The following is a 16004-nucleotide window of genomic DNA, read 5'->3' on the forward strand; positions in this document are numbered from 1 at the left end:
TAACTTCTCCTATGTCTTTCTCAGCTTGCTCTTTAATATCCTGTGTGCTGCACTCTCTATCTAGCTTGCTACAAATTGCTTTTAAACATGGGCTTCTAATAGTGACAGGGTTTTCCACATCCCTAAACTGAAAATTCATGTAAACATTAGCTATTAATTCAATAAATGTGGAGCCTACAAAACAGCACAAGCCTCAGGTCTTATCTCCTGTACATTGACCCTTCTCAGAACCAACTGTAGTGAATTCCACTGCTCCAGATTAAAATTTCAAAATTAAAATCTTGCAAATCACAGCCATTTGTGCAGTTTTAATGGGGGGCCAATTCAAAATTCAGGTTCTGTTTCATGGCTGACATCACTGGCTTGAGTGAGCCTCCTTGACAAGCTTTGTTCTGTCCTCTGATAAGTGTTCTTTGGCAAAAAAAAAAAAAAAAAAGCAAATGGTGAGAAAGTGAGGTAAAATCTGTTTGCACTTTTTTTTTTAATGGAGGTAATTATAGCTGTTTGCTAATTCCGCTGAGAGGATCAAATTCTGCTCTCTAAAGGCAATGTAAGGCCACTGTAACCATCTAAATTACTCCGAATTCATTCCAGGTAAGTGGCAGAAGAATTTGTCCCCTTGGACTACAAAGACACAATGTTAAATGTATTAAACAGGAAATGAGAACTCCAAAAGACAAAGAGTTAATTAGTATACAGCTGAATATATAAACTAAATAAATTATCCAGGACATATTGTGCCCAAAGAAGTGGTGCCAAGCGTAGCTATTTTGAAAATCTGTCAGATGGAGGCGTTTGGTGGTTTGCATAGCAGATAGAGACTGCTGAATGCCTCCCTCGAGCCTGACACCATTGACGCTGTATAACCTTAATTGCGATCTCATTCCAAACCCTTCTTTCTCTTTTGCTGTTGGCAGTCACGTCTACCTGAGAGTGGACAACACTCCAGATGTAGGAACTTAAAGCTGTAACCTCCCTCCCTGAAATGATACGTGACAGGAATGCTTAATACTGAAATTGCTTGGAAAGATTAAAATAGCACTTGTCATCTCTCTTCAGAAAAAGAAAATAAACCTGATTTTCCAAGCCGAACGAGACCTAGTATAATTATGTGACAAAGCGAATACCAGCCGCACAGCACCAAAGCAAAGCGTCTGAAACATAAAAGCCAAACAAAATATCCAAGTCTGTCTACTTTTCTCCTCATTTCTGTTGAAATAGTTGACACGTATGCATAACCAACCATACTTGGCACATCTGCATTCAGAGGCCAATTGTCTCTCTCAAAATAATTCTGATACTAATTGTGAGAATGATCAAGCCTAAGACATACATACCAATGGCATGAGTCAGCAAAAAATACATCCAGCTGTTCTGCTCTTGACAGAGTCCTGGGGCTTACACAATGCAAAACTCCATCCTCTTTTTCTTTTTTTATTTTCCTCAAGAACCATGGGTCACAGTTTCATTTTGTCCTTCTGATCATTAACTTCAAGGATGAGATGAATGATTTCACCAGAACATCTCAAAAGAATTACAGTTTTGAGTTAAGTTCAGTAACTCCTAGTCTTTGTCCCTCTCTCAGCTGGGAAACTGATCTTTTTCTGCTCACCTCTGTGCTGCCAGTGTCTCCCTGCTCTACTTCTCCTAGCTTCTGCCCTTTTACCAATGCTTTCACAATATGTTGCCTAAAATCTTTAGACTTTCTGGTGCTTCCATAGGATGTATTCAGCATTTTGCTCTGCTTTGAAGAAAATGCAACAGAAGAAGATAGGGGATGGTCAGGAACCTTAGATATTCAAAAGATGTTTTTGAAAAATTTTCTTTTCAGGGTTCATGTTTTCTATGATGTAGTCTGAATTATATTAATTAAAAAAAGAAACTTGATAAGTTGCCATTACTTCCCGTAAGCACCACAAAAACAGATCTGGAAGTATTTTTTTCCTTTATATATATATATATATTTTTTTTTTTAAATAAAATAAATGAATTATTATCATGTTTTATAGCTTTTAAATGTTAATGCAAGTCATAGTAAATATTCTTTTGTTAACTGCAAACCAGTATATGGTGCAGTATTTCTTGTGTAAATTGGTGTTTTCACTGTACTATTATCCCTGGTTCTGGCAGTCACTGAAAGGAAACTACATCTGATGACAATATATATACACCACTACTCACATATAGGCTGGATTCTTAGGTGCAGTAAATTGAATTAACAGTCTTGAAGAAGCAGAGCATTAGAATGATTCATTTATTTTAACAAGCATATAATTAATTTATTCATTTCCCTATTCATGGTCAGGTATTTCTTCATTCTCAGTAAATTAGGATTTCACACATAAGATGCACACTTTCTGTGGCCTTCTTTCCATGTGTTTCTTTCCGTGTGAAGAAAGTGTTTTTTCTATAAGGATATGCCTTTTCTGCAAGTTCACAAGGATGAAACAGGCATTTTTATAGTTTTATCAAAATCAGATGAGTTTAGAAAGAGGATATGTCCTTTCTTATATTGAGGACTTGGCAGAGAGAAAATTGGTGGTTTTCTATAAGTGAGGTGCTTGATTGAAGTCAGATAGTTATTTAGGTCTCATTACGTGTGGTTAATTTGGCTGAGAATAGACACAATCAAACTAGACATCAATGTCTTAAAAGCCACTCATGGGATAAACAACAGCTTCTTGCTTTAAGACACTTAATTTTTGCCATCAAATTAATATTTTATTATTCCTTAGAGCCCCTGACATGGCCTTTATGGTTTTAATACGTGCAGCACGCCATATACACAAATTCTAAATAGTGTCTTGTAAGTCCATTGAGAAAAGGTGCTGGAACTAAATATTTTAGTTTCCAGCAGAAGTAGTTAACTGTGCATAATGTTGTAATAGTTTATTTTAAGTGAAACTGAGCAAGAGAATAAAAGTACAAATAAATACAATTTCTGAATTGCTTGTCTATAACATTGGTTTCTGTTGTCATCTCTAAATATCTTGTTTAAAGCTGTTGATTGAATATCCTGCTGGTAAGTATAAATTTTATAGCCTAAACCATCCCATATTTCATACAAAAGACTTCATAAAGGAGACAGATTTATAATTTTTTTCACTGATCTCAAAATTATCAATTACTTTTCATATAAATTTTTGCATCATTTACTGAGAAGGTATTTGTGGTTTTATAGACCCTTTCTTTTTTCATCAGTCATTCAGAAGTAAAAGATTTATGAAGTCAAATGTTTTTTATCATGCTCTGATTCATACAAGCATGCTGGTTAAAATTGGTGATGCTTCAGACAAAATAAATGTTCACAGTAATGAATTTATACTTTTTAATAATGCAGAAGAGGTGAATTAAGAAATAGGGTGGCATGAATACATAGAAAAAGGCAGATTAATGTGGGCCAACATTTTCAAAAAGGACTTTCATGAATTAATTATAACTTCTCATTTGTTTAATACCTGGGTATTTTTTATGGATTATTGTAAGTATTGGGAAAAAAACCCCAACTCCTGCCACATTTTGAGCCATGAAACATCAAACAAGGAGAAAGGTAATAAATTGTTTGTCAGAAATGGCTAGAACAGTTGTGGCTAGAACACATCAATAGTAACTCACAAAAGGAGACTCAAAATTCTTTCATATTTAATACAAATCAGGGACCACATAATTAGCAACTTGTAAACACTGCAGGATTAGAAATGCTCTTAACCTAAGTTTATGCACATTTTGGGAAGTTTTCTGCACAGCTCCCAAGGCATGTGCACTGATATGGGTACACTGTGAAGGATTTAGTCAGGTGGGTTTTAATAACACAAATGGGATTCCTTTATGCCTCTGTAATATGTGCTTCTGTAATAATAAGCCTTTAACTAGAATTTACATGGGTCCATTTCTGTCTGGCTCCCAAGAGGTGTGCAAGGACTGTTCACAGCTTTGTACTAATATGCTTTACGCAGATCATTTTACATTAATGTGGAAGTGTACATTTTTTACAGAACACATGACAGGTAGACAGTATAGTTTCCTGTCAAAAATATGCCACAAAAAGGCAGCTACCAGTCGTAGTGGTCATTAGCAAAAACCTGGATTAAACTCCATATGGACGAAATCTGATTATCGAGACAACTTTCTACAAATGATGAGCAGACTGATTATAGAAAAGCACAGAGGATTACAGGAGAATGACCATATCAGAGTAAAAAAGAGCAGAGTTAGAGAGCTTAATCTGAGCAGAGTGGAACACGCCAACTGCAGCCAAGTAGGGTATGATGGCTCCATCGGAGCATAACAAAGTAGGCCAATAGTTTTGGCAGTGGGAAAAGGAGCGTGAGCCAAGTCTATCAGGAGGAAAAGAAGAGCTGAGAAGAACTGTTCCTTTGATGAGGAGTGGAATGAGCCAGCCTTTTTTAAAGAGAGAATCAGACCATACTCAGCAGAGGAAAGGATTGTATAGCAACAGCACTTAAAAAGCCTGAAATCATTATTACTTGATTGGAAAGGACCATAAGTATTATGCCAGAAGAAGCAGCTTTAGGTTGGAAACAGAGTCAAACCCCATGAAGTACTCCATGTAAAATAGCTCGACATGCAGGCAGACTGCTAACGAGAAAGTGGGTGAAGGCATGGCTTACAGAGCTTGTGGGAATGTGCGTTGATCGATGCTACTGACACCAAGATCAGTGATTCAACAAGGGTCTCTCATGGTATTTGCTTTCCATCCATATTTCTGCCATCTCCTCTGCCTTCCAATGGTACATTGAGGAGATAGGTAATCACAGAATTTTTGAGGAATGATTTTGAGAGAAATGTAATCTAGTAATTCTTTCCATTCATTGCAAAGTATGATGCAAAAGCGAAGTGAGGGGATTGCTCTAACTGTTCAGTCACAGACAAATGGAACCAAGCAGTAAAAGTCTAAAGTATTTTTTTCATGTATGTTAAAGCAAATATTTTCCATTTTATACCTCAGAAGCTTGCATTGAAGCAACAGTTAACTCTTTCCTTTAAATGATGAATTGTAAATCTGGGACAAGCAGATTTCTCTGAATAGGTGTTGGGGAGATGCGTCATGCTTCCTGTAAGAGAGCAATGATCCATGTAACAACCGTCTTTGTGCTTTAGTTTAATTATCTTTTATTTTCCTTTCACTCTTCCTATGATGATCTTCAGGTTAGAAGACAACAAGCAGTTCATAAAGCCATGATGAAGCATGGCCCAGAGCTGTCAGTGACATCCTCAATGTATGTGTATTGGTCATTGTGGCCAGAAGTCCACTGGAGTATCTTATCAATGCAAACTAGAAGTTTGGAACTTTGAGTTTAATTTTTAAAAAACAAAAACATAATAATAACCGTATGTTATTACCATTTGTTAATTTTTTTTTTTTTTTTTTTAGCTTGCACTTTATTCTGGGTAAAGAATTGCCTTGCAAATCCCTCTGGAATGATAAATGGTGGATGTTTTCCTACTTCTTCCTCTCCCAAAGCTCAATGCATGGCTGTGGTAATGATTAATCCTTGAGTATTCATTAGCTTTTCTGTATAATCCTGATCTAGGAATGACAGTAAGGAGGATTCCTTATAATAGAGTGATGTAATACTCTGGGAAATTAGACACTAAGAGTTCCAGTACAATAGTGTTACATTAAAGAGAGATAATCACAAGAGGAAAAAGTCTTACAGTGTCACAGCATGCCTATGAAAGTCTCTGGGTTATAGAATCAAAGAGTTTTCTACAACGCCCTGTCCATGTCAAGCTTTAATAAGGCATCTCATCATGACATTTGAAAAACCAGACTGAGTTTGCATTATTGTAGTAGCTTCAAGCCAGAACTGCAAATCCTGGTTGTGTCAGATAACCCCTGTAAAAAAAAAAAAAAAAAAAATTAAAAGGAAAGGTCTCCTTTAATTCTCCAGGGACTGTCTATTATACACAAATCACTTTCAAGAAATGAGCTACAATTTGTGGTAAATTAACATTCCTGAAAGTGGATAGGAGCTCAATTTCTGCCAGAGAGTGAAGCTGCCCTAGAGACTTACATGTGATGCTAAACTGGAGCATCCAGGCAGCCATCTGATGAGGATTCATTTTGACCCATGTGTAAAAATAACAGTGAAGCCATAACAAAAGTCTCAAAAATTTATGTGTGAAAGCCTGTATGAAAAAAGCCCAACAAGCCTCAACTATGTGCAGCAATTAGTAATATAAAAGATGCAAAATCATTGAAATATCACTTCATATAATTTTTAATAGAAAATAAGCAAGCAAGGAGCACTGGCAGTAAAGCAAGAAAGATGATAATATGTACAATGCCCTTATGCTATCTCAGTTTAAGTCTAGCCTGAAAACTTTTCTATCTGCATCAACTATTTAGGTTTAGCTTCCTCTTTCCCAATTTTATAAAATACTTTGAACTGCCTGCTTGATGTTAAAAGCAGTATATAAATTGAAATGCTATTATGCTTCAGAGCAGATAAAGATATTGCAAATGCAAGGAAAAACTTTCAAATGAGACACACAATGGCTGGAAATGCAAACCAGATTAATCCAAGAAGTTTTGGGGGTTTAGTTCTGCCAGAGGAAAAGAGAAGTCAAGGGTGATGCTCTAAAGAATAGAGGAAGGGATATGAAACAAAATCATAGAGGATAGTAAACTAGCTGAATAACAAATGAAAGAACACACTGTCAGATGAGTCCAAGAGACCAGGCAGAAAGCCAGCAAATATGGTTGCAATATTAAAAGAAGTCATGAAAATCATCAAGAAAATTATAGACATATTAAATGTCTGTATGTGGGGAGGGAAGGGGCAAAAGCTAGTGGCACAGAGAGAGAGTTGTTGGATGGTTATATTTTACAGCACATGCAGAACACTCAGGGTTTGTCACAGTTCACACACGGCAGTAATGAGGGCATCCTAAATGTTAGATAAAATCTGGCCATGTTCAACTCACTGTGAGATTTGACATTGATTCTAACAGACCCAAGATTTCCTTCATTAAAGGAGGACTCTAATACCCACCTCAATGAGGTAAGAAAAAGAAATATTTCATTTTGTAGAGGGCAAACTTGGACTCCAGTAGCCAAAAGGTCATATTCTTTTAAGCTTTGTTGCCCCTGTGAGGTCTAGGGACTTTGAATTTTAACAGCCATGTGCCTAGTGTGTAGAATAAGATCTCAAGATTTAAGTGTTCAGCTTTGCACTACGATATTCAGGTGGAATTAGTTAGGTAACAAATCAAGAGCACTGTCTTGAACTAAGCCAACAGGAGTAATCTTACACTACACATTGAAAAAAACTTGGGCTTCCCCAGACATGCCTAGTCAAAAAGCCCAGTTAATGATTTGGGGGTTTTTTAGCAAAAACTCTAACTGAGAAATAACTGTCTAATTAGCTCAGGCGTGGCACAACACAAACACAGTCACACAGTATTGTTTCAGATCAGAAGGTTCTCATAGTTCACCAGAAGAAATGCCAGAGGACACATTCATCATCCCCAGCACACAGATGAGGAATATCTTAGGAAATACAAAGTAAAGCAATCTGTAACCCAACCCTTCCAACTCCAGATAAGAGGAAACAACTCCTAGGCATAAGCATTTGTTTGTATTCCTTGAATGAATTGTGCATGATTTTTTCTCTTTAAAGAGATGTTGGAGGACTTGTTGAATGCATATTAAACAATTCTTGACAAAAAAACCTCTGAAATAAATACTGGCAGTACAACCTGGAATACTTACCCCTTTTCAGAGCTGAATGCCCTGCTAAAATTGAGAGCCATGTACTATCTTTCATTCTTACTGCTGATGAAGCTACTCTTGCTTAATCTGCTGTTTTTATTATTTGTTATCATACAATGTTATCTAGAAAGAAGGTGTATTTTAATTTCAGAAAGTCTGGTGACTCACTCGTGATGATTATGGCTTGTAAACCTCCTGATGTGTGGAAATGAACAGTTCCCAGGAAGTTAAGTGCATCCTTGTCTAGTTTTTGGTTTCTGATGGTGCTTAGAGAGATTTCCCACCTACAAGAGCTGTCCAAAGAATGTGCACAATGCATATCTGTATACACTAAAAGATGTCCCAGGTAGGAAAAAAAAAGAAGCTTTTATGTACTTTTTTGGCATATAAAACCAGAAATCAAAAGGGGATTTAAGGATTATTGGACCCTAAACCTTAACTAAGTCTCGTTTTCAGTGAGTAAGGCATATATAAACATTCACTTTGCAACTGGTTGGAACATCAAAGTGCTCCAGCCCCTAGACTCTGTCTTCAGCCAGCTGGAAGTTCACTCTGCTTTCCCTAAACCAAGGATTACATAAGCACTCTATTTCATCCAAGATCACCAAAGCTTCGGCTGCTGAAACCGTAGCAAAAAACTCACCAAACTTTGCCTGAAAATAAAGGAGAAGTAACAAGGTCAGTCCCATTACCTGAGCTGCAGCTGCAAGGCTGTAGTTGTAGCTGGATGCAGGAGGGATTTCTCTGCATGCCTCAAACTTCTTGGACCTATTCCTACAAAGTGTGCTTTTGATCTCTCAGATCTCCCAAAGTTTTTGATTAATGAACTAACCCTCCATCTTCCTTGCTGCTGGGACTTTCCTCATGACTATTTGTCCTAGAGTCTGGCAGTTTTTCCCTAGGCCGCTTGTGCATGAATTATTACAATGTTCCTAATGCAAGGATCAACAAAACACCCTGTCTTATTAAAAACAGGATTTTCAAAATTATTATTTATGTATAGAGTTGCCTACTAAGATGTTGGTTTTAGTTACAGTGTTTGCTATATTTCATACACTCCAATTTCTGTTTCTGTATCAGCCAGGGACCTCTCTTGGAACCTTTGTAAGAAGGAAATTCAAATAGCAAGCAAAACTATGTATTCCAAATAATTTTGGAGTTGTTGAGAGCTTACAGTTTTAAGGTTGAATATCCGTACACCAGATTAGAGTTAAGTATCACTCTGGAACCAAAAATACCTTTTTTGTCCCCTACTGGGAAAAATACCCCAATTCTATTATTGGCCTAAGTTTCTGACTTAGATTTACGTAAAATTAAGTTGGATGCATGTTTTCACATTTCTAATTGTTTCTTCACCTTTAACTACTATAATTAGAGCTGTATTACAGATGAGGGAGATAAAAAGGTTAAGTACCAACACATTAAAAATAAAAAAAAACCCTGTTCAAAACACGTCTCAAATATGTAGAGCACAGGTTACATAAAAGTAAGTGGTATAAAAGTTTTAATTATGTTAACATTGGCCAGACTGTATCATTCACCTTGAACTGAACCATTCAAATCTTGCGTTCTGGCTCTGACAGTGGGTGAGCAAGGGTCAATGCACATATAACATACAAATACCCAGTCAATCAGCTGTATTCACCAAGTAATTATGTAAGGTGTTTCATCATCTCTGCCTCCTCATATCTCTGCTTATGAGCTGAGTCTGGGAGTTGCCCTCACCATGTGCACCACAGCTGCAGCCTGCCCTTGCAGTGCAGTGACCAAGTGCAACCTCCCCTGCAAAGGGGAAATCTCCAGGGCAGTCTGGGGGTCTCTCTTTTTAAGAATGTCCCCAGTTGCTGCCTGAAAAGACAAAGAGAGAGAGATAAAACTAGAATAATATAAGGCTGATGATCATAATCAATGCTCAGTTCTCCTCGAAATTCAAGTAGTTAGATATAGAATTTGCTCTTTTTCTCCTATAGAGAATCATACAGATCCAATGTGATAAAAAGGTATTATTATGGAAAAGCAGTTAAACAAAACAACGTATTTTATTGTCATAAAATCACAATATAACCCATAAAAGATTAATATTTTTAAGCATAAGTGTCTGTGAAATACATAAAGTAGCTGAAAGAAATGCTTTATTGGGATGTGATAGCCATTCATTGAATAGGTTATCAGCTTAATACATCAAAGCAAGGCAAGTTTCCTGTGAACAAGATTTGGGTTTACTGATCCTAAAGCACCTACAACATTAGGAAACAAAATCTGAAGAAAAAAAGCACTCTACTTTTTTTGTAAAATATATCCTACCATTTTATGTACAGAAAAAGACATAGATATTAAAAAGTTACAGAAAACCAAAAAACCAACCCAAACAAACAACACAAGAGCAGAACAGACAAATGCATATTTAAAAAATAAAGGTAATAATATTAGATAAACATAGAAGATTACATGGTCTACTGCATGCTGGAGAGTCCTTTTCAGCAACTAACAATGTTGTTATGTTTAATTCCCAGTTCTGCCTTTAAATATTTACATCACTGTTTTTACTAACCCTTCTACTGTTAAAAGCTCTGCTGATCTGAATGGTGGTAAGGATTCAAGATTAGCAAGATTTGGGTTGGTTGAGGAACAAATTACTTGCAGCATCTAGTTAGAAATTGCTTCTCCATTGCCTTTATATTCTCCTTTCTTATTTTTTTCCCTAATAAATGGCTCACAAACAGTGGCTATATTAGACAACAGTGATTAGGCCTAAACAATTTTTTAAAAGGAATCCATTAAAAACCCTTTTTGTAGCCCTTATCTTTATTGTGGGCTGTTTAGAGACTCCATCATGAAGACCTGTGAAAGCTATAAAGCCTGTATTCTAGGAAAATACATACAAGCATGAGAATAATTTGAACATTGTGTATATAAGCAATCAGTCCTTCTAAGACCAAGCCATAAATTTGCACAACTAAGAATTTGCTAGGGTCTATAAACTGGTATAGTCCTGTAGTCTAATACAAATGTGCTTTTTCAATTTTGTGTAGTTCAGACTGAAAAGAATTGCTTAAAAATCACATATTTGAACAAAAAGACATTAAATTAGAATCTTTCACTGAAAAGCATTATTGCTAGAAAAGAATGTAATAAATCCAAAACAAGTTTCATCTGAAGAAAAATTAAAAGAAAGAAAAATATTTACAGAGAATTTTGGACCTGATTTGCAATAGGAAACACGTTTTTTACAGAATGAAAATTAGTTTTGTCTCATATGGAAAGTATATAGCTGTCCTTGTCCTTCAGCCTCTTCACTCCTTGCATCGTGCAGCACTTTTTAGGGTTGTTCTAGCATTTGGGAATTCCAAAATTCTCTAGCATTCCCTCTTCATGCCTCCCAATTCCTCCAATTCAGCAAACAGTTGTGGAAGAACAGAGGACACATAACACGCTTTTACTATTGAAAACAATTAAATAAAGTATTAACATTTGCACTCCTTTATCAGTAGTTCCAAAATGAGATAGTAAATAAAGTTGCAACCTAATTAAACCATATTCATGTTACCATATCTATTTTTTACCAAGTGTCCTAGACAGCTGTACCTTACAAAACAGATATCAGAGATGTCTAAAGAGTAAATTCTCATTAGGGAGGCACTATTCAGCATGCATCTTCTTGTACTCATATAAAAAATGTTTAAAATGCAATTTTACAGCTCCTTTTGTAGCAAAGTACAAATAAGTAAAGCAGAATAAAAATATGTTTCCTGTTCATTGCTAGCATGAGATATTTCTCCAGTGACAAAAGCAAGGGAGTCCCACATGGAATGCTATTATTTCTGTCTTATCATCTCACAGTGAGATACCACAAGTCCCAGCATATTAGGGTTTTTCTTATCTTCCCACTCTAGTGGTCATGTGCCTATATCAGAGTCCCAGATTTCACTCTAAAACAGAAATGCTCTTGCACTCAATTTAGGGTGTGAATTGATTCATGACTCTTCACAGCTTGTGTTGCTGGTACAGTTTCTAACCTACTTTAGTATCATTATCTAATAGCAATAAGAGATTTTGATAGCATAAGCAACAACTCAGAAGCGTAACTAGCTCACACAACAGAAATTTACTGGAAAAAAACCTGTATTTCAAGCACTTAACCATGGCTGCTGTTTCAAAAACCTGTGACTGGCACCTTATTTCATCCCCAAACATGTCATTTTGACTCATTCATCAAAAGCACTTACTTCAGTCTCAGGCAGCTGCAAAACCGTTTGAGGTTATCTTGCCAGAGAAGGAGCCTTCATATCCTGCTTGACTTAAAAAGCACCTTTGCTCTTTACATACCGGAAGGTAAATACACTATAAAAATGCCAAGGCCCACCACAGTTCAGATATTTGAGAGCCTCATGAAGAAAAGGCACACAGAGAACCTGAGTAGATGCTGCCCATGAACTTTTCAAAGAATGCAAGAACATAATTCTTGCGTCTCTGAGGTGAGCAAGTCATCAGCTCACTCCTAATTCATTCTGCTCTTAACAAGCTTATAGAGCAAACCACTACAGAGAAATGTGTGCTTTAAAGAGAGACCAACAGCACCACCACACCCCAGCCATGCTGTGAATCTTCTCAGGAGACAAGAGCTATGCATGGCACTGTGTAGCATTTATTATTAACAATAAGCAGCAGCAGCAATATAATTAAAAATTCCTCTCATTTCTTTCAGTTTGCAAAGCAAAGGATGAGCAGATTTGAACAATGTTCCTAAGGATAAAGCAAATACCCAGTCAGACTCCAGAGATGGGACCTTCTTAGCGAATGTTATGTTCGTGTTGAGATCTCCCTGTTCATGAAGATAGGGGGTCCTACCAGAAATGATAACAGATGCTTACATTTACCAGCATTAGCAGATGCCACTTTATTAAAGACAGCATTGGAATGAACTCCACGAGTTTGAATTTCATAAAGTTTGTTAAGGAAATATTTTTGAAAACAGAGAGAGAAACTGTGTTCTAATGATGTTCACATGTTTCCCCAAAGAATGAAAGCTGATATGTGCAGGCGTCGAAAGCATTACATTCTAATTTCATTACAGTGGGGGAAGGTACCTAGAAAAAGCACAAAAGTAAATGCTGTTGACCTCCCTGACAAGAGGCTGAAAAGGAACCTGCTCTGGGAAGCCAAGACTTTTTGCCTCTGTAACAACTGGGTAGGTGATGGCTGTCTTGGAAAATTTATGGTATCATATTATTTATAGCAGATGTCCTCTAAAAGCAAACAGTTTTGCTTTATGCTCCACAAATCTTATGGATAATTGAACAATGTAATGTGGAGGCTCAGTATTGCTGCAAATATCAACATAATTTTCTAAAATTGATTATGAGTGAAAAGAGAAAAAAAATGTCCTGATACTGATCCAAGGCTCGAAGATAAAAGGTTAATCAAAACAAGACTTTTGTCTGTGCTTTCTAGAAACTTGTTTTAAGTGGAAAAGGTAAAAGTTGAAACTTTGTATGGAGCCCACTAATTAAATTATCATTTACCCCAAATGAGTCCTGCAGTTCCAATAAAGATGAACAGATGACAAAATAAGCCTTAAGTAGCACAAGCAGTTATGGTCATAGACCTATAACCCAAGAGTTTATTTTGGATATGTAACTTTTTGTTCAGGCGTAGTCCTACTTGCATCTCTTACTATAACTAAGTGAAACAAGTTCAAATGATCAATTCCATTTTCTTAGTGGAACCCATATGATAAACTTCTTGTTCACTTCAGCTATGGTGCTTTTTTCTTGAGAAGGCATTGATGAGCTGCATCTTGCAGAAACAGCATCATCTCAAACCATTTAAAAGATTCAAGAGCAATTAAATCCGACATAATCCCATGGAAAAGTTTTATCAATAGAGAGGATGGATTAAACAGGAAGCATCACCTTTCAATATCAAAACTTTAATTTCTGATGTTAAACTCCTTCCAGTTTCAAAAGATAAAACTTGAAGCCCTTGGATGTGAACAAAACTGCTGTTGATGGAGTGTTTGTTTCCTTCATTTTTCCTCTAATTAGCAAAGTTGAAGGTGGAAATAAATGAATTTTTTGAAAGTAAAATAGAAGTGGACAGAAAAAATACATCTGTGAATTTGCTGTTCATTATGCATGGTTTGTAAGAATGCATATTTCAAAAAGAAAGTCATTAAAGTAATTCTGCTGTTCTGTTTTGCAGGTCTTCCTGACAGTTTAAGCAAAAAAAGGGTTTAATCTCTCTGGATTGCAAAAACAGAAACCCCTGACAAGGACAAGAGATTGGCAGAATTCGTAATAATATATTTTTACTTATGTCACATATTTGTAATTTCAAGGACATGATTCACAATGACCCTATTGTAATGTTGCGTAGGCATTGTTCTACACTGATTTGCATTAATATCTACAGAAGAGTTTTCCTCTCCTAGTACTGCTTCAGAGGATATGCTTGTCATTAAAATTCTGGTCACAGATGTGGGTTAAAATATCTCTAACCTTTACAAATGTATTATGTGGCACTACTGACATAGCTTTTATTGCAGATAAAATCTATAACAAATCCTGTGTGTGACAGGAGAGGAACATGATTTTGTATTAAACTCAGATGATAGAGATGCATTCCTTACTTGTACTTTTAAAATGCTTTGGATATAGTAACAATGAGTTAGGCTTTCTACTCCATTGCTGTTAGAAAGCCATTAAATCTATTCTTTTCTCTTTTTTTTATTTTTCTGCTTTGGTGCTTTAATAAATTCTTCTTAAACTGTCTTTCAGGAGAGGACATACAAGAGTGGAAATATTTCACCTCACTTCCAATCTTGGTTGAATACATCAGAAGTAAACAAGAAATCAGTTTATTAGGATGGACTATGTAACATCCATCAAGGAAAATCTTTTATAACCTACATTGAACACAGACCAGGATCCTCACCTTCTGTTTCCTGACTTCAATTCACATGTCTAAAAGGGTCTTACATTAATGCTTATTTCCCCAGTACTTTTTACACATTCCACTGTATAAACTGTATTTTGAACATCACTTGTCTCACCCATACATGCTGTAGGAAGGTAGTGCTTTCCCCATTGTTATAGTCACACTACTGTAATCCTGGATATTTTTCAGCAAGAAGGTTTCATCAGTTTGCAAAGTGAAGGCATGCATGGAAACTAGCATTTAACAGACCTTATTCCCCAATAATTTTTTCTGCAACAAGACTACCGTTCTTGCTTATATCAACCAGGTCTGATTCCACCCTTGTTGCAAAAGAGTGGTTTCCACCAGATAAGATGCCAGTTTCCTTTGGTAGTTATATGGGCAAAGCTAACACAAACATTTTACAACCAGATCTAGCACTGTAACTTTGTCCTTAAGAGAGGTGAAGCTGTCATCGTGCAGCTGGAGCAGAGTTCTTGCTGCGGGCTGAGACCTAAATACTGCAAGTTTGTTGTTCTTATCATGTAGAGCTGGAGACTTGACTGGCTTATGATGTCAAACACACTTCAGGATGAGTCTGTCCTAATGAGCATAATATAGTATGGTCATCCATTCCACAGCATAGTTGGGATCTGTGTCAGAGCTTGTGACCATACTAATGCATTGTCCATATGGTTATATAAATACAAAAGCTTACTGCTTTTTATTCTGTTTTTAAAGGAAACAGGGTCATATTAAGTGATTGCTGCTGCTTCATCTGTCACGGTGGACTCACAAAATATATTTGAATCTCATATTTACTGGTAGAAAGAGCAATATCTGTGTTAGTAGGTTACCTTTAACTTCAATGTCTTTTCTTTGGGAAAAGGAACTAGAAAAGGGGGGAAACTTAACCAAATAATAAATTAAATTAAATTACTAATAGTGATTATGGCATTTTTAATTTCCACCCCAGGGACCAGAGTGAGACAAAGGGATACAGAAAGTATATCTGAAAGTGAAATCCAGTGCCAGGACTCTTCAGATCAGTCCAAATTGGTTTGTGCGCATTGAAAAAATCCTCGCAAGGGGAAAGGAGTATTTCACTCAGATGCTGTCCGATCTCTGGATCTTTGATCCTCAAGCACTTCTCTGTCCTTGTACAGCCCCTAGCACCTTGGATATCCAGGAGCACTCTAGGGTTGTGGAGTAATTAATTGCACATGCAGGGAGGAATAAACTCCGAAGAGTTTATACAATTGTCTTCAGAACCTTGCAGAAGCAGTCCTTATTGACAGTAATGAAATCACACAAAGTTTTGTTAATTAATAATGCTCGGTGATGAAAGGGT

General features: G+C 36.5%; 2 long non-coding RNA genes across 2 annotated transcripts in view; one reads left to right on the forward strand and one right to left on the reverse strand.

The window, feature by feature from the left end:
• Positions 1-5374: 5374 nt before the first annotated feature.
• Positions 5375-16004, reverse strand: part of LOC108448993 — a 64256-nt gene continuing 53626 nt past the window's right edge. Inside the window, exon 4 of the long non-coding RNA XR_001865084.1 lies at positions 5375-5860. This is a non-coding gene — a long non-coding RNA (uncharacterized LOC108448993). The remainder of the gene's footprint in view (positions 5861-16004) is intronic.
• Positions 5859-15596, forward strand: LOC108448994. Its single transcript, XR_001865086.1, has 2 exons — positions 5859-14031; positions 14515-15596. It is a non-coding gene; the product is annotated as an uncharacterized LOC108448994 (long non-coding RNA).

This window comes from Corvus brachyrhynchos, unplaced genomic scaffold, assembly GCF_000691975.1.
Source record: "Corvus brachyrhynchos isolate BGI_N302 unplaced genomic scaffold, ASM69197v1 scaffold48, whole genome shotgun sequence".
Taxonomy (NCBI): Eukaryota; Metazoa; Chordata; class Aves; order Passeriformes; family Corvidae; genus Corvus; species Corvus brachyrhynchos.